Source organism: Vulpes vulpes, chromosome 12 (genome assembly GCF_048418805.1).
Source record: "Vulpes vulpes isolate BD-2025 chromosome 12, VulVul3, whole genome shotgun sequence".
NCBI lineage: Eukaryota > Metazoa > Chordata > Mammalia > Carnivora > Canidae > Vulpes > Vulpes vulpes.
Genome location: NC_132791.1, coordinates 69933447 through 69953700, shown reverse-complemented (window position 1 = coordinate 69953700; position 20254 = coordinate 69933447).

Sequence of the window (20254 nt, the reverse complement as noted above, 5' to 3'; positions counted from 1 at the left end):
CTCTTTACTGTATAGTAGAAGGTGGAGTCTTTCTGAATCTCAAGCTTAGAAATTTCTGTTCCCATATTGGGAATTGCTGAGACAGAGGAATATATTCTTTGTCATCCAGAGCATCTTGCAGTTGACATGATTTGTAGTATGTCCATTGATGAGGATAAGAGATTTCAGGTTATTTTTAGGTCTTTAGCAGGAAGACAACATTTTATTATATCAGTATAGTAAAATACTGCAGATCCTGGCAGCTTTATGAATTCCATTAGCCAGAGCAAATAATAAGGGGATCCAACCTAGTTGGATGGGATGTGTGGTGCAGGTGCTGGAAGGTTTCACTGAGGAACAGACAGACACTTCAAAGAGGAGTTAGGGCAGTGGTGGTTGGTGGTAAGAGCAATTCAGGGAGCAGCAACATTTGGTGGAAGTCCCTCAAGCTATGGAAAGCTTGACATTTTCAAGAAATTAAGTAAAAGACAGCATAGCCATGAATGAAGCTAATAGTGTAAGGTGAAACTAGAGAGAAAAGTAGGAGGTAGATCATGCCAGCTACTGTGAATAGACTTCTTTTTCCAGAAGTTCTCTCTTTTTCCTATTCATTCATTCATTCATTCATTCACTTTCTGGAGCCAGCCACTGTTCGGAATGCTTGGTATATTTTAATTTTTTTATTCCCCACAATAATCTAAATGCTATTGTTTTCCTTATTTTTCAGATAAAAAAGATTAAATAACCTGTTCGAGGTTCCATGTCTGCTGAGTGGTGGAGCCAGGCTTCCAATCCAGAATTCTATTTCCTCCCAAGAACAATGGGATGCATTAAAGGATTTTAAAAAGAAGAGAGACATCATCCATTCTGTCTGTAGGAAATTGCTCTACCCAGAATGTGAAGAAGGAATCTGGTTAGAGCAGGTAAACCTGTCTGGAGTCTATTGTAATATTCTCAGTGAGAAACCACGGTGCCTTGAAGTATGGCAGTGACTAAGGAGATGAGATTAACGGGAGGGATGTTTAGGATTCACGCTTGACAAGACCTGGTGATTGGAGGTGTCGACGATGGCACACTTAGTACTGGCAAGAGCAAGTAAGTGGATGATGGTGCCATTTAGTAAATAGGGCACTGACAAAGAGGGATTTTAAGGGAAAGATGGTCATATGCACTTATGTGTCGAGTTTGGAAGTGAAACTCTATGGAATAAGCATTTGAATGGATGGGCATGGAGCAGTTGGGTAAGTCCAAGCTAGATATGTGAACTTAGGATTCATCCTCATATAGATAGTAGAGATGTTAACTCAGACCACCGAGAGAGAGAGAGAGACAGAGACAGAGAGACAGAGAATTACTTGAAGGTAGTCTAGACTGAGAAGAAAAAGGTGAGGGCTTAAGGATGAAATGGGAAACAAAAGCCAACCTAATCATACCTTTGATGAATCCACAGTGTTCCCTTATTGCACTGGAATACATTTTCTGAATTATGAATTAGTGATTGCAGATGGTGGAAGCCAAGATTGTAATTAGAATTTTAGTTTAAATCTCGGCTCTGTGGCATCTTAAAAGCAAATGAGCACCGGAGGTGCTTGCTGTGGTCATGCCCTGAATGCCTCAAAAGCTAGTCTTCTCTGGCATCCCAGAATAAGGATTAACTGGGGACTAGACTCTGGAGTGGCCCTGGATGAGAAAGGCAGATCATCACAGATGAATACTCCATATCACAAAGGAAATATATAGATATCTATCTATATCTATCTATATTATGTTACATATGATATATAATATACGAGAACACAATATGGTATAGTATATAACATAATACTAATATAACATTAATATATAATAATATTGATAATATCTATAATATATATAAAAATATAATACATATATGCTTCTCTTATTTGTTTGCTTTGTCATATAGTAAAGGCTGCCTCTTTTCTGGCACATGTGAAATTTGGTATGCCAGCTAACAGTGTCTTGACTGGATTCTTTTCGGCTTATGGTGTTGAATACACACATATTAAGGGATAGGAGGTTTGGGAACAGATGAGAACAGATGGGGATGTGATCCAGCACATTAACTACTGTTGCTCTGTATGGGCACTTGGCAAATATATAGTAAATACTTTCAGACTAGATAAGTAGATGAGTCAGTGAGAAGAGTTTACTCTGTTTACAAATCATATTCACCATCATTCATGAATCCTTTTACTGAAAATCTACCATGTTATAAAGCTCTTGTGAGCTTTACCGGTGCTCAAATATGATGTATGTAGAACACACCTAAATAGAAATAAATCTTAGGGAATATGTTTAAACATGCACCCACCTGTCTTTAAATGACAAAGATAAACAATGGATAGAGATGTGGTACTAATGCTTTTAAAAATTCAGTGTCTATTCAGGTGAGACATATATATCCCCGATGTTGTAACTGTTACATTGGATAGTGTCAGGGAGGAAGAATTCCTGTCTCCTTCAAGGTCCTTCTAACTGGACTAAAGAAATACATTGACATGAAGCAGATTAGTAGGAGAAAATAAAATTTAATAAGTGTATGTATGGGAAATCCACATAGACATGGAAGTTCTTTTTTTTTTTTTAAGATTTTACTTATTCTATTCATGAGAGACACACACACACAGAGAGAGAGAGAGAGAGAGGCAGATACATAGGCAGAGGTATAAGCAGGCTCCCTGCAGGGAGCCTGATGTGGAACTTGATCCTGGGATCCTGAGATCATGCCCTGAGTTGAAAGCAGACACTCAATCACTGAGCTACCCAGGTGCCCCAGTCATTGAAATTCCAAAGATAGCCAGGCAAACTGAGGTATATATGCCATTCTGAACTAAGGAGAAGATAGGGGTCTGGGATCTCAGAGGAAAGTTAAGATAGGCGACAAACATTTCTCTTGAGCTTGCAGGGTCTCAAGTGCTTTCAACTTGACATAATCCACATGCCAAAGTGGCACATTCTGGGGGAGCCTGTCCTGAACCCCTTCAGTGTCAACAGAAATGTGTATATGTGTTCACCCAAATATATCTACTAAAAGTATGTAGCAGTGCTATTCATCATAGCCATACTGAAAACCACCCATATGTCTCAACATTTCAAAGGAAAGTGGAATACTATTTAATTATACTAGGTATTTTATTATTGTTATTGTTTAAAGGTTTTATTTATTTGACAGAGAGAGAGACAGAGAGACAGAGAGAGAAAATTAGAGAGAGAAAGAGCGGCAGGCAGAGGGAGAGGAAGGAGACTTCCTGCTAAGCAGGGAGTCAGATGTAGGGCTCCATCTCAGGACCCTGAGATCATGACCTAGCCGAAGGCAGACGCTTAACTGGTTAATCCACCCAGGTACCCCAACACTAGGTATTTTAATAGGGAAAGAATACTCTTTTCAGCAAATGGTGACAGCTCTATGTTAAAAATTGGGTCTGAAAAAAAAAGGAATTTGAAAAGATCTGATATAATTTGCAAAAAATAACTTGAGATTGATCATAGACTTAACTATAAAAACCAACATATGAAGCTTCTGGAAGAAGAAATGAGAGAAGATCTTTATGCCCTTGTTGTATAAAATTTTTCTTACATAGGACACAAAAGCACTAACCATAAAATAAATGGAATTTTGGGCTTAATCAAAAATTTTAATCTGTGCAAACCAAAAAACAATGTTAAGAAAATGAAAAACATAAGTTAGATTGGAGAAAATATTCACTCTGTATGCCTGACAAAGGATTCCTATCCAGAATATTTAAAGAACTCTTGCAAATCAATAATTACAAATATGAACAACCTAATTTAAAAATGAGTGAGTGACTTCAATAGACATTTCACAAAAGAAAATAGAAGCTCATGAAAAGATGCCCAACATCATTAATCATATTGGAAATGTAAATTAAAACTACAATGAGGTGCCAGTTCACACCCATTAGAATGGCAAAACTTAAAAAGGCCGATAACAGTATAGGTGAGGAGATGAAGGAATTGGAACTCGCACACATTTTTGGTTGGGTTGCAAAATGGTACAACCATTTTGGAATACAGTTTGACAGTTTCCCCCCACTTAGTCTCCATTACCTATTTTGCCCATCCTCCCAGCTCCTACCTCTGGCAACCACCATTTTGTTCTCTACTTCATTTATTTTATGAGTTTGTTTGTTTGTATGTTCGTTTTGACAGGTTCCACATATAAGTGAAATCAGATGGCATTTGTCTTGATCTCACATATTCCACTTAGCAGAATGTCCTCTAGGTCTACCCATGTTGTTGCAAATGGCAAAATTTTGTTCTTTTTTTAATGGCTGAATGATGGTTTGGTAGTTTCCAATAAAAATAAACATACATCTCATTTCTTTTATAGTATTTTTTAAAAAGTTATCTCTGCCCCCATCATGGGACTTGAACTCACAACTCCAAGATCAAGAGTTGCACACTCTACCAATTGAGCCAGCCAGGCACCACACTTATTTCCTTTTTTTTTTTTTTTCCTTATGGAATTGGCTTGGACCTCCACTATTAGGCTGGGCTGAAATTGTGATTATGGCTGCCTTGTGTTCTGGATCTTAAAACAATGCATCTAAAACATCTCTATCATGTAGAATTTTGATTGTATGTTTTAGGGATATGCCCTTTAATAACTGTAGGTTAAAGGGTGTTCCCTTTTTAGCCTGCTTTGCTGAGAGTCTTTATGGCTGTTAAGGATTGTATTAATTTTATCCAGCAAGCATCCTAAATCCAAGTAATCATAGGATTTTTCTCCTCTTTTCCTCCAGAGTGGTGAATTACATTAAAAAAGTCCAACTCTTTGTATTCCTGAAATAAGCCCAACTTGATCATAATATATTACTTTTAATAAATAATATATGTTTTTAATTAACAGTAGGATTCCATTCAGATAGCTAATGCTTTATTTATGGTATTCACATGTGTCTTCATAAGTGCAATATAGGGAATTTTAAGGAAATTTGAAGGCAAAAGATAAACATTTTTTTATTTGCAAATGATAGTATTTTTTTTACATTACTGAAAACAACCCAGAAAAATCAACATGAGATAAGAGAGTTCATCAAGGTTGCTGAATATGCTTTCTATAAAAAATGCCCAAAAATAATCATCTAGAAAACATATTAGTTATCCTAGGGGTGCCTGGGTGGCTCAGCCTGTTAAGTGTCTGCTGTTGGTACAGGTCATGATCTCAGGGTCCTGGGATCAAGCCCCCCCCTTTTCTCCCCTACTTGTGCTCTCTTTCTCTCTCTCAAATAAATAAAATTTTAAAGAAAAAAAGGAAAATATATTAATTATTCTATTCCAAATAGTATCTAGACTATAAGTATATTGGAATTAACTCTTCTTTGTTTTCTTTCTTCGCTTTCTTTCTTTCTTTCTTTCTTTCTTTCTTTCTTTCTTTCTTTCTTTCTTTCTTTCTTTCTTTCTTTCTTTTTTTCTTACTGTTCTCATGTAGTTTCTTGGGGGTATACCTCAGCAGCAGCTCTGTGACTGTTTCTTTCTCTGCTTATGAGCTCTTACTTGGTGATACCCAGCTCCGCTGGGCTCTGGGAAACATCTGCCATACTTGTCAACCTGGGGGGTACAGGGCCGCGGGGAGCAGCATTGCTGTCTCACATGGATGCTTACACATTGAAGGATGTATGAAATCCAGGGGAGAGCATACTTGGGAACTGTTCTGCCTTGGAGACAAGGAAGCTGGAGTATCTGTCTACCAACCCAATCCATCATCAGTCCAGGGCTGCTCCCTCTCTCTTCTCTATCCATTCTGGTTGGGCCCTTCTGTAGTCTGAGCATACTTGCTCTGTTAAGAAAGCCCTTGGTCTGAGAGCTTCAGATGCTTGCTGTAAAATGCTATTTGTTGGCTCAAATGGGGAGACTGGGCACCAAAATAACTACTGTTGTGTGTTACTGCCACCATCTTGCATCTAGATTCTAGAAAACCTGGTAAAGTCTTGGGGTTTTGAGGAAAACCATTAGCTATGGTTGGGTAATGGTGTTCTTCCCCTGATTACTTGGAACACCCTGTAAATAACTGGAGTTTGGGCCAACTGCCTCTAAGCTGCAACACTTTATGTGAAAAGTAAAGTCTAGTTTTCCTTTGTGGAGATACCTTATAATTCGGTACCACAAGCTCTAAGGAAATGATCTCTTCCCTTTGCTGAGGCTGAGTTATTTATAATGGTCAGCTTTTTGAAAGACTCTCACTTGTCTTCCCCTTTTAGAGATAAAGTTCCTGCTCAGCTGCCGATAGCTCTGATTTACACTGGGGAAAAGAACGAAAAAAGTACTCCATCCTGCCTCCTGAGAGAACCAGCCTCTCAGCCATTCTCATGACCAGGAAGAGTCCCTGTAGCAAGAGCTGCTGTCAGAGTAGCAGTAAGAAATGTTCTTACTTAATGGCTATGGCTCTCAGAAACAAACTGCGTTTCTCCTGGCAGTTATGCCTGAGATATTGGCTCCATTTTGTGAGCAAATAACTTAATGATAAAGCTCCAAACATTAGTATCCACTTGAGGGCAGTGCACATAGTAGAAAAGGCTTCAGGCTGCCAGGAGAGTAGGATTCAAGATTCCAGGTGACCATTTATTAGTTCTGTGATATTCAATATATATTTTAACCTCCCCAACCATCAGTTTCTCCTTATGTACAATGCAGGTTAACCTAATTCACAGGACTGTTTGAGAATCAAATGGGATAAAAATAAGCAATGTTGATATCAAAGAAGATTTTATTGGTACAATAATAAAAAAAAATCTTGGGATGCCTGCATGGCATGGTTGGTTGAGTGACTCTTCGTTTCAGCTCAGATCATGATCTCAGGGCCTTGGGACTGAGCCCATGTCGGGCTCCACACTCTTTGAAGCCTGCTTGAGATTCTCTCTCCCTCTGCCTCTGCCCCTCCCATGTTCTCTCTCTCCCAAATAAATAAGTTAAAGAACCTCTCTCCTTACAGGAAATAGTTTTTACTTGTTCAGGGAGTTGGATAATCATTGTTTTTGATTCTTTCCGGGGGATGCTAGAATGTGCTAAATTAATGCTAGGACTGAGTGTATTACATGTCATTTTAGGGCTGGCCTTAGCCAAATTCATATTATGAATATTCATTGGCTTTTCAGGACTTCAGTAAAAAAAACTTCTCTTGTCTCTTTCATGGAAGCCTCCTCTATTCTTTGTAGAATTACCACATGGAACTAACACTTTTTTTTTCAAATATGATGCTATTAGATAGAAAATACAATTGGTGATAGAAAATCCTTATCAAGCCATCAAGACTTGGAAGGGAGGGCTTCAGAGGGCCCTTTGCCTCTAAATTAAGTAAGAAATGCATTCTTAGCCTGCCAGGCAGGTGAAACAGGTCGCCCAGCGAACTCAGTCCACTCTGTGAATAGGTGGGCATCGTGATGTCAGCAAATAAAAACGAGATGTAAAAGTCAGGACTTCACCAGGGGGGCTGTTGGCTCTGGCAGCATCACTGGTAGCTTGATGTTAAACTAGGTCAAATCCTCCTTTAACAATAATCAAGAGATTAAAAAAAAAACATGGTGCAAGGAACAGGAGAACTCATTGATCCTTTGGTGTATATTTAAACATGATAAAAGTCAAGAATCCTTTGGTGTATATTTAAGCATGATAAAAAAAAACAAGCATGATAAAAATCAGGTGTTGCAGGCTGGTATGGATAGAGAAGACATTTGTGTAGGATGTGGGTCTTGTGCCAGGTCTTGAAAATGGTAGGGGTTAAAATGGCCAAGGAGAGAGATGAGGAATTTAGGGACAAGGAGAACAATGCACTAAAACTAGATGCATGGATGAGCATAAAGTAAAGATGGAGAGAAGAACAAGCCTTGGCAGAAGTTAAGGATATTTGTTGGGGGTGATGGGAAGTGAGGTTGGTGTTGCTGGAGATCACATGAGATGAGATAGATGCTACAGGTGACTTCTCTGGAAAGCAGACATGTTCTTGGGATCAGCATATGTTGGAAAAGGAAGGTAGCATGACTGGGCAGAGAGAAAAGCTGAACAATGGGGTAGAGTCAGCCAGTCCACACAGGGAGCTCTAGAGCTAGGATGGCTCTGCAGAGTTGAGATGGCCCTGCAGGTCGGCTCTACTGACCTTTATATTCCCACATCAGTTTATGTTACCTGGCTTGCCCCAGGTAGAGGGTGTGATCTTGGGCAAGGTGTCCCTCTTCAGCCAAGGGCACTGGCCTGGAGTGAGGTAGGAACCCAGATGACAGCTGTCAGCCTTCCATTCTCCCAGGTGTGGGGGGATAAAGTCTTGAGCCCTTACATGACTGGTGGAAATTGGGTGGTACACCACATTGTCCACTCCAGATGGATGATTAGGATAGCCCCAGATGATAAAGTGCCTGAGGACAAGGCTGATACTATGGTGAAGGGACCCAAGATATTCACCTCAGATACAAAATTTAAGGGGACTCCAGAAACAGCTCAAATGTAAATGAAATTTTAAATTATATATATATATATTTTAAAGATTTATTTATTTATTTATTTATTTATTTATTTATTTATTTATTTATTTATGAGTGTATGTGAGCAGAAAGAGGGGCAGAGTAAGAGGGAGAGAGAGAATCTCAAGCAGAATCCCCACTGAGTGTGGCACCTGATGCAGGGCTTATTTCCATGACCCTGCAATCAGGACTTGTGCCAATATCCAGCGTGCATTGCTCAACCACCTGTGCCACCCAGACACCCCAAGATAAATGATATTTTAATGCAATATTTTAAAAAATCCCAAATCTGGGATCCTGGGTGGCTCAGCAGTTGAGCGCCTGCCTTGGGCCCAGGGCGTGATCCTGGAGACCCAGGATCAAGTCCCACGTCGGGCTCCCTGCATGGAGCCTGCTTCTCCCTCTGCCTGTGTCTCTGCCTCTCTGTGTGTCTCTCATGAATAAATAAATAAAATCTTTAAAAAAAGAAACCTTTAAAAAAATCCCAAATCTGTGCAAAAAAAATCCATGAGGAGCAAAATTTCAAATTTAAATAAAGACAAGATCAGTGTTACAGATTTTTCCTTTTGCCCCAGGCTCCCATAATATGTCTTAGCAAAATAATGCTGGATGAATATGATTTATCCTGTAGGAAATGGGAAATCCTTGGGAGTTTTCGTCCTTCCATTTACCTATGAAAGCAGCACAACTATAACATTAAATTTGTTTCCATTGAGCACTGTACTTGAAATCTGACAAGTGGGACTCTTGTTTGCAAGAGCCTTAGAAACCAACCAACTCAACTTTGCTTACCCAATGTGAGGAGTTTATTGCCCTACAAAGTATTCAGGTTTTGAGGCCTGGTTTTATCTAGGGGATCAAATGATACCTTTATGCCTCAGTTTCTCTTCCTCTTTGGGCTGTCTTCACTAAGAATGAAGTCCATTCTTCCACTGGCTTTTCTCCTGATAAAATAGATGGTGTGGCTTTCCCGGACCTCTCGTTGTTAAACAACTTAAGGACAAGCGATTGCAACTCTTCCTCCAAGACCCAGCAAAATTGTTGTCTAATTCGAACAGAAATTCAACCTTGAGTCTATCACTGTGCCAGATGGACAGAATATGCTGATTGGCTTAGGTCAACAGGGCACACACCCCTGTAACTGGTTCTAGGTCGTTCTATACAGACTGTGTGGGTGCTTCTACCAAAAGAAGCTGAAATGGTTGCTGGGAACCATACTGCACGTGAATTCACATTTCCCTGTGTCTGTCCAGTCCATGTCCATAAAAATATATGTGTAAAGAACAATGTTGCACTGATAAGTCAATCATACTATATAGCATTTTTATTTTTAAAAATATTCAAGTAATACACAAACACTGTAAAAAACAAGTAACATGGAAGACAAAGTAAAAATCTATATTCTGATGGTATAGTGTATTTTTACACTCTTTTAAATTCCATTAAAATTCCATTCATTGGTATAGTTACCTTTACTTTTTGGTGAATTCATCACATTTTTCACTTAGCAATATTCTTGAATATCTATCAGTATTAGTACCCACATTTAAAAAAACCTACAGCATGTATTTTATGATATGGTTATTTTCGTAAGCAAAACTTAAATTGGGAGCATAACCACTTGATAGACATTTGGGTTTTTTCCCAAACTATTCAGTACTATAAACCATGCTGCAATGAGCATCTTTGTACATGTGTTTCTATACACAGGAGAAAAATAGAAACCTAAGGCAAATCTAGAGATTAACAATTTGTTCAAATAAAGGAATTTATTTCAATAAAGGATCTTAATTCTATCCTTTCTCTCATATGGGTAACTAAATGTCTCAAAATACATTACAGTACATCTTTCTCCCCGTGGTTTGAAATGTCATTTTTTCATGTAATAGTCCCATATGAAATTATGACTATTTCTGGATTGTCAATATCAGTACTTTGTTTCATCTGGCAGCAGCAATATTACACTATTTTTACCTTCTTTACCTTCTAACATAATTTACATTTGGTAAGGATAAAACTCCTACCCTCTTCACACAATTTGTTCTTTTATTTTCACAGGTGCTTAATAAATCTTGCTCACTTATCACTCCTTATAAATTTTAGAATCAACCTGTCAGATTCCATGTAAAATCTTTTTGAGATGGCATTGATTTTAAGATGAATTTGGAGAAAATTATCATTTATCCGAGTCTTTTATGTTCCTTTTATTTTTTATCTCTGAAGATCTTACATGTTACTACAATTTTAAAAAAATTTTATTTAAAAAATATTTTTAAAAATATTTTAAATTTTTATTTAAATAATTTAAATATTTTATTTAAAAATATTTTATTTTAAAAATATTTCTATTTATTTATTTATTTATTTGAGAGAGGAGAGAGAGACAGTGAGAAATCAGAAGTAGAGGGGAGGGGTAGAGGAAGAAGCAGGATCCCTGCTGAGCAGGGAGCCAGATGCAGGGCTGGTTTCAGGACCCTGGGATCATGACCTGTGCTGATGGCAGATACTTAACTGAGTCACTCAGGTGCCCCTAAATTTTATTTTTAAGTAATCTCTACACTGATGTGGGGCTCGAACGCATAATCCCGAGATAAAGAGTTATGTGCTCCACTGAGCCAGCCAGGTGACTCGATTTATGATGTTTAATTGCAATTATGTTATGGCGGTTGTTTCTATTTTGAAAGAGACAGTTTTTTTTAAAAAAATCACATTTCCTAATTGGTTTAACTAATGAATATTGATTTTAGCACATTGACCTTAACAAGCAACTTTGTTACACTCTTATGATATAATGCAACATGTGATTCTTCCTGGCCTCTTATTTCAGATCTGGGCATTTATTCCCCAGTCTTTCTGGATATTTATAACCCTACGGGGACTTAGACATCCTCCAAATAAGCTCTTATAGTCTCTTGTCCTTGCTGATGGCAAATGCTTTCATTGTCTCTTAGTCCGACTGGGGATGAGGGGGAAATGTGTGGGATATCTTCTCACTCAGATGATTCTGCTATAGTATGCCTTTGGGTCCTTATTCTTTGTATTTTTCATCTCTTTTCATCTCTGGAGATGGAGCACTCTTGGTGTCTCTTCCAACATTTTCTTTCTTTTTTTTTCCTAAAGATTTTATTTATTTACTCACGAGAGACACAGAGACATAGGCAGAGGGTGAAGCAGGTTCCTCACGGGGAGCCTGACTCAGGCTCTATCCCAAAACCCTGAGATCATGACCTGAGCCGAAGGCAGATGCTTAACTCACTGAGCCACCCAGGCACCCCAAGGGTTCTACTTCTTATTTTTGAGCACAGTAATGTGTTTGGATACATAGAAAAATACAGAGGCAGGAGATGGGGAAATGTTGAGATAGAAGCCTATTTTTCCCCTGGCTGGATAGTCAATTTTTCTATTACCATTTATTAAATTCTGTGTCTTTCCCCAATATTTTGATCTGCTTGAGATTCTCTCTCCTTTTGCCCCTCCCCAAACCCTCTAAAAAAAAAGTCAGAGACAGCAGATGATACTATTTGCCATTGGAGAAGCTTTACCTTTTCCTCTACTGGGAAAAAAAAGTACAGAAATGATTCCCTGGATTCAGCCAGAGATGAAATCAGACTCACATATGAGCTGTAGTTTGGGTGAAACCCAGTCTACAGGTTTTTCCCTGTTCCAAGGTTGTGACTATTCTTGGCTTTCATTTGAGAGTGTGGCAATTTTTTTTTTTTTGTCTCAGGACTGAGAGATCAATGGAAGTCTTATTCTACTAGAAGAAAAACTAGAAGTTTTAGGCTTAACTTTGAATTTTTCCTATCCCATGGAGATAGAGACTTTTGATGATTAGTCTAGGGGGAAGACCAGCAGTGTTTGTAATCTCTCTAATCTCCAGATGTGCCACTCTAGCCCCACATAATCACCAAAGCTCTGTTTTTTCTATTCCTCTCCTGGGGCCTGAGTCTGGATATTAAGTCTCTAGATTGGCTTAGATTGGTGTGTTCTCCTTACCAACAAAATAATTGTAGCTCATCAGTGTGAATTATTCACTTCCTCTAGGGATTTTGATTTTATATGGCTTTTCCTCTGGATAGGTCTTTTCTTTTAAGAACCAAGGGAATGCACAAAATTCCACTTTGCCTCCAGGGATTTCCTTTCTTAGCCTGTTAACCTCCAACCCTGCACAGCTCTGGAGCTCAATAATTGTTGAGGGAAAGCCATTCATGTGTTGGAAGCCCCTCAAGCATGCCCCAGCATGAGCACCAAAAGCTCATTGGTGTGTCTATCTCCCATTTGTGGATCCTCTGCCTGGGACAGGGCCTGATTCTCAGGCTTCAACCACCTTCAGAGTCAGCACCTTGATTTCAGCAGAGTGTTGTGTTCCCTACACCATCACCATCCCTTCACATGGCCAAGGTTTCCCAGAATCGCTAAAATCTTAGGTCTGATGGGGAAACTGGATGTATGGTAATACACATGGGTTGTGAGGTTGTCCACTATCCTTGAATGATGGCATTACCAATGTTGAGCCTTGGCCATTAGAATTCACTTCCAGCAGGAGAGGAACTTGCTGGTCTTTTATACAGTAGCTTTCCAACTTGTGAATTCTCAGTGCTGATCCACTTGTTGATTATCTGATCTATGTCCTTAAGTTTTTTTTTTTAAGATTTTATTTATTTATTCATGGGAGACACAGAGAGAGAGGCAGAGACACAGGCAGAGGGAGAAGCAGGGTCCATGCGGGGAGTCCAATGTGGGACTCGATCCCAGGACCCCGGGATCATGCCTGGGGCTAAAAGGCAGATGGTCAACCACTGAGCCACCCAGGGATCCCTATGTCCGTAAGTTTTAAGGGGATTTGGATGGTATATATTTTTAGCCCTTATGCTATGAATTAAAAAAAATTATTGAAGAATTATCAACATACAATATCCTGTTAGTTTCAAGTGTACATCACAGTGATTTGAAATGTTTATACATTATGAAATGATCCCCATGATGCCTAGTTACCATCTGTCACCACACAAAGTTACTATAATATTATTGACCATATTCCCTAATACTGTACTTTTCATCCCTGTGACATTTATTTTATAACTGGAGCTTTGTTTCTCTTCATCCCCTTCACCTATTTTGCCCACCCCCTGACCACCTTTCCCTGTGGCAACCACCAGTTTATTCCCTGTATCTAGAGTCTGTTCCTGTTTTGTTTTGTTTGTTCATTTGTTTTGTTTTTTAGATTCCACAGATAAGTAAAATCATATGGTATTTGTCTTTCTCTAACTTCTTTCACTTTACATAATACACAAATGACAAGATTTCATTCTTTTTTTATGGCTGAGTAATATTCCATTGCATATATACCACATCCTCTTTATTCATTCATCAGTCGATGGATACTTAGCTTGTTTTTGTATCTTGACTATTGTAAATAATGCTGCAATAAACATAGAGGTGTATAGATTTCTTCAAATTGGTGTTTTCATTTTGTTCAAGTAAATACACAGCAATGGAATTGCTGGATCATGTGGTATTTATTTTCTTAAAAAAAGATTTTATTTATTTATTTATTTGGGAGTAGGGGAGGAGCAGAGAAAGAGGTAACAAGCAGACTCTGTGCTGAGCACGGGACCCAGCCTAGGGCTTAATCTCATAAATCTGAGATGACAACCTGAGCTGAAACAAAAAAGTCTGACATTTAACCAACTGAGCTACCCAGGCGCTGCTCACATGATATTTCTATTTTTAATTTTTTTGGGAATCTCCATATTGTTTTTCACAGCAACTGTACCAATTTGCATTTCCACCAACAGTGCACAAGGGTTGCTTTTTCTCCACATCTTCACCTTGTTATTGTCTTCTTGATTCTTGCTATTTTGACCGGTGTGAAGTGATGCCTAATTGCGATTTTGATTTGCATTTCCCTGGCGACGAATGATGTTGAACATCTTTTCCTGTGTTTGCTTCCCATGTGTATGTCTTCTTTGGAAAAATGTCTGTTCAAGTCCTCTGTCCATTTTTCAATTGGATTATTTGTTCTTTGATGTTCAGTTGTGTAAATTCTTGATATTTTTTGGATATTAACCCCTTGTCTGATATATGATTTACAAATATCTTCTAATGGATTCTACTTTTGTTTTTTTGGATTCTACTTTTTACCAAGCCTGCTGCATCAACTTCTTTCTTGCTCTGTGCTTTATTTCTAGTTTTTTTTTTTCTCTTGTTCTGTGTTTTATTTCCAGTTTTTTTTCTTGTTTGGCTGGAGTTCATTATGGGCGATTTTTTTTTTTCCAAAAGTTTTTGTGGGGGTTATTGTCCTTGGATGTTTTCACATTTGAGTGCCTTCTTGTTGTTTTATACTTGAATTATAATTTGTCTAAGCATGATATTGTTGGTTCCTACTTGTTCCCCTTAGCCATGTAGACATGTCTCCCAATCTTCCGGCATTGATTATTGCTATGGGGGAGACTGAGGCTGATGTGATTTCTCATGCTTGTGGTAATTTGTTCTCTATATCTTGATGCCTAAAGAGTTCTTTTTTCTTATTAAAGTTTATTTTCCAGAAATCTTGATACCAACCCATTTAATTAAAAAGAAAAGCTATTTTTATCTGCAGATTTGGTTTTTCCTTCATTTCAGAGAAGTCTTGAAGATATTAGAATATTTTGGGCATCACTTTTGAGTTTACTTCAGAGAACTTGATTATCTTTGTGTTGTATTGTGTTTGTCTTCTACATCTCTAATTTCTTCTCTAATTGCTGTATTTTTTTCTTTTGTAGTCATTGTGACTTTCTCAACATCATTAATTTGCTTCATTTTATTTTTTGCTATCTGGAATTAATCTTTACCTTGGTAATAAATGACAATAGTTCATGTCTTATTTATCAATTTATTGTCTTATTTCTTATATCTCCTTATAAATTTCATTCTTTACTTGATAGTCTTGTCCTTGAGCTCTTGTTCATAGAGTTAAAGGCTTCCACAATCCATTGCAAAAATATTCAAGGAATCTTCTATTGCTTGGTTTATACTTTCTTAAATTCCAGGTGATTTCTCTCTCTTTGGCATGCTCTTTCTCTTACTTTATTTGCACTAGGATATGTTTTAGTCGGAGTCCTGGCAGGAAATGAATGATACAAGCAAACAGGCATAATTGAAGGAGTTTATTAAAGAAACTGTTTGAAAAAATATAGACAGGAGTAAGGGATGCCCAAACCAACAAAAGCTAGCACCCTTCAGCCAGAAACAGTAGGGAGCCACTCCTACCCCCAGACCTGAAGAGACAAAATGAGGGCATGGTTCTTGGATGCCAGAGAAGAGAGCTACTGCAAAGCCCACTGGTAGAAATGGTGGCCTACTATAGAGAGACAAGCTTATCCATGGTCATAGGAAGTCATATGAGAGAAGTGGGAATGAATACCTTAATCTTAATTTCTCCTTTCCTATCTTTTTCAAGGGTCTTCTGGTGGGAAGACAGAGGGCATATGTGCATAAAGGTCAACCTTCCAGGGCATAGGGCATGCAGGAGGAGGTGGAGAGAGAGAGGGTGGGGAGGAGGGCAAATGGAAGACATCCTTCAGCACAGAAAACTTACAGAAATGCCATGCCTCTGCTCTTCCTCTTGCTCATGTTTGAGCGACTCTGTCCAGACCTTCTTTATACTCTGACACAATGTGTGTTGATTCTCCTTGGCACTCATCATACCTAATTGGAGTCTGTTTTCTCCTTCTCTCCAAATGATATTTTGAGAGTGAGGTGTTACTTCCATTATACTTTTCTGATATGGGAGGCTATGGGAACGAATATGGGGATATGAGGACAGGTGGGATTTAGAAATATGATCTGGATTTTGCTCTCTCCCTTCTTATTTCTATCAAACCTCCTATTTCAATGTTTTCTCTATCAACAAAGGCATATTTCCATTCCTAGGCTTTGACTCACTTCCCCGAGATTCCCCCCCCCCCCCATCTATGATTTTAAATTCTTTGACACTACTACTTTTTCTTTCTTTAGTGAGGATTTTACTTCATCTGGTGGAATTTTCATTTCTTTCTACTGTTTTGCAATGCATGAAGCTCATTTTTTACCCTAATTGAATATCTTTGCAACTTACCCTGTTGTATTTGCAATTTGCCTTTTGCTTCTTGTGATTTTTCTTTATATAGACAATAGTTTCTTGGGTCCTTTAGGGACACATGTTTCCCAAAATAACTGTCTATTTCTTGTGATAAGTCATTTCACTCACCCACTATTACTCTGAATCTTTAGGAGAATGTTTCTCTCCCTTTCTGTATACTCTCAAAGGTCCAAAGCTTTTTTTTCTCACTTTTATTCCAACAAGGCAGGAAATATCTAGACTCTATCTTTGTCAAAAGACTAGATGTGTGGAATTCCCTTGGCTTTATTCATTGTCACCTTGAGTACTGGTCAAATCCCCTTGTCAAATCTACTGTTGAGAGGAGAGATTGATGTGGACAGCACCCATCCAAATTCCTAACTTTGAGCAGGCGTTTGTGTAATGCAGCCTAACTGTACTAAGGTGAGAGCCTCCCTTGCTCCCAGTTCTTGGCTGTCTGACACTCTAAACAGATGCAGTCCATGAGAAGCTATAATTACAGGGCGAACCACTGCCAGGGATTTTTCTGCCAAGGAATTTCCATGTCCAATGACAGCACCTCACTGAGGGTCTACACACACTGGATTAGACTGTATCACTGTCAGCACATGCCTCCTCACCCCTCAAGTTTGGCCTGATGATTTATTGCCTTTGAATGGATATAAACAACCAAGAGGGCCATGATCTGCTTCCTTGAGGAATACAATTAAGGACCAACAGACCATATTTAAGTGTTGTTTTCAGAGTCCGAGTCCCTGGTGAGGACCCTGTTGGTGGAGGAGATACACCATCTCTTTGCTTTCTTTCAGACTGGGGGCAGATCAGAATAGCTTTTGTCAGCCTCACCCTGTCACTTTTCCTGGTGCATGGAGATTCCTCTCAGCTTCTGCAATGACTTTGTGGCCATCTGAGTTTTCATCTTTCGGATGTCTTCATTGTGGGAAGTCTTGAGTATCTATCAGTACAGTGAAAACGATGCAATTTTCAACTGGGAGCCACACTGTACTGGTCCTGGAAAATACAGAACATGTGAGAAATTTGGACATATAAAGTATGCAGTCATCCTCTCTTATACTTATGAAACCTCAAAAACTTCCTTGCCAACCAGGCAGATTTTTCTTTGTTGGGGTTGCTGCCTTTAGTTGAAAGAGGAATTCCTTAGGTAGTGTGTAATTTTATTTAGATTTGCTTCACATGTGATCTGGAGGCCTTATTTACTATGTGCATGAACACTTTGAGTAAATTAATATTAATAGTAGATTATGGCTGACCGAACAAATCAATAAGGAGAGTATGAGTAATAATTATGGAATTCCTTGCTTGGCTCTTTTGTAATAGTGAAGCTGGAACTCTGTAGTTAGCTTCTCTAGACTATGACTGATGGAAGCAGGTCCTCTTTTTGTTTGTTTATTTATTTAAGCAGTCTCTGCACCTAGTGTGGGGCTCAGATACATGACCCTGAGGTCAAAAACTGTATGCTCTACCGACTGAGCCAAATACCTCCAGATCCTGTTAATTAATCATGGGCCTCCTGACCTGTCAGTGACCCTACTACCATGATATGTGGAATACACTGAGGCCAGAGATACTAGCTTGGCTCCCTGGGGAACACCCAGAGAAAGAGAGGAGTTCTTTTTAATGGCTCCTCCCAACAAGAAATCTATCTAAATTGTAGCAATATTTCTTCCTTTGATAGCTAATTTATCTTTTTGTTTCTCTGATACTAAAAATACAATTTTTTTGTCCCCTCTTCCATATTTATGCCTGTGCCCATCCTTTCTTTTTTGCTCATAGAACACATGGCATATCCCCTCATTTGTCTTACTTTTTGAATAAGCTCTACGTTGACAATACTATTAAAAACTTGCAATCCAATCCCCTATTTTGACTCTCTCAATCTCCCTTACGATGCTGTTTTTATTCCATGGTACTTGGTATCTTCTAACAAATTGTAATCTATATATTTAGAGTGTTCTTTGTTATTTTATGTCCCCTCCTCCTTATCAAACTTGCTAGGATATAAGCTTTCTTTGTTTTCTTCATGGATGTGTCCCAAACATCTAGAACAGTGCCTGACACATAGTAGATGCTCAATAAATGTTTTTTTTTTGGGGGGGGGAGGTATGAATGAATGAATGATATGCCCTTTTTTCCTTTCTATGCTCTTTTTTTCAGTTTGTACTTTAAAACCTTGTCTCCTCTGGAATTTTGTTTTTTGTTTTTTCCCCCATTTGGAATGTTTAGCTATTGTTGATTTCATCTTCTTTGGACCCTAGAAACATGCTTGAGTCTCTCTCCTGCCAAGAAAAAAAAAAAAAAAATATATATATATATATTGGTCCTGCCTCTCTCCCGTTCTTTCTATATTTTTTGCTGCCTCTATATTTAATGTTCTCTCTCCTTCCGACATCAGAAAACATCTGGAAAGAGTGCATCTGTTTTCATTTCATTCTTTTGTACATTGCTTTGCTATCTGAATTCTTTATTGGGCCACAGAACTGAAATATGTACTGCAAATTATTAGTTTTTGTCTCTTAGTCCTTGTTTCATTTTGTCTCTTTGTGGGCTCTAGTGGTGATAACTCTTCCCTTCATCTTGAAGGATTGTCCCCGCTGATTTCTGATACTGTTTTGGTTTTTTTCCTGTCTCCTGAGTACACTCTTTCTATCTCACATGTATTGATTTCTCCACTTGCCCCTGAGATGTTCTCCAAAATTTAGGACCACCCTTTCCTCTTTCTTTGCACACTCTCTAGCCAGTTTCATCCAGCCCCAGGGTTAGTTGCCATCAATAACCCAGCTTGACACTTGTTTTGCCAAGTAACTATTGAGTATTTTCAACAGAGTGCTCAAAAGCATTTAATAAAACAGACCTAAGATGAATCTTATTACTTTTCCAATCCTACACTCCCCAGACCTCATCTTTCTGCTTTCCGTTGCTTAACTAATGGCAGTCCTGTCCACATATTCTCCCCAGGTAGAAACGTCAAGGTCACCAGTGGCTCCTCCCTTATGCTTAAATTGTTTATCCAGTCCTTGTCACTTCTAACAGAAACTTATCTACACAATGAGTGCCTTAATCTCCCAATCACCATATGCATTGGTTCCCTAGGTTTCTATCTGGATTACTGAAATTTTCCTTACACTGGTCTTAGTTTCAGCTTCTAATTCTAATCCTAATTCAGTAGGCTCCTCACCCAGTCCAACTAAAACCTTCAAAAACAACTTTTGTCCTAACAAGCACTTATGAAACACCTACTTCAGTCCCATCAGAAAGAAATAATGCTTTTGACCTTTTGAAGACCCAGGTATAAACATAATACACTGTGGTAAGTGAACCAGTACAGTGCTAGCAGTGGGAAAAGTGAAATGAGGGGCAGTATCAGATTCACAAGCATCTGTGACAGCAGGGGCTTAGGTATCTAATTCCCTGGGAGGTACTCCCTCCACTGTGATATGTTTCATCATATTTCATGCACACCAAGTCCTTTCTGCTGCATTTTGTTGATGGTGGAAGGTGTTTTCAAACCATGGCTTCTTTGGCTCCAGTGTTTATGGATAATGAAGTTCAGTCTAGGATGGTGGTAGGAAAAGATCAGGTTTGATGTGTATTTTAAAGGTATGGCCAGTAGGTTTTGCTGATTACTTGGATATTGACGTGTGAGAGAAATAATGAAATG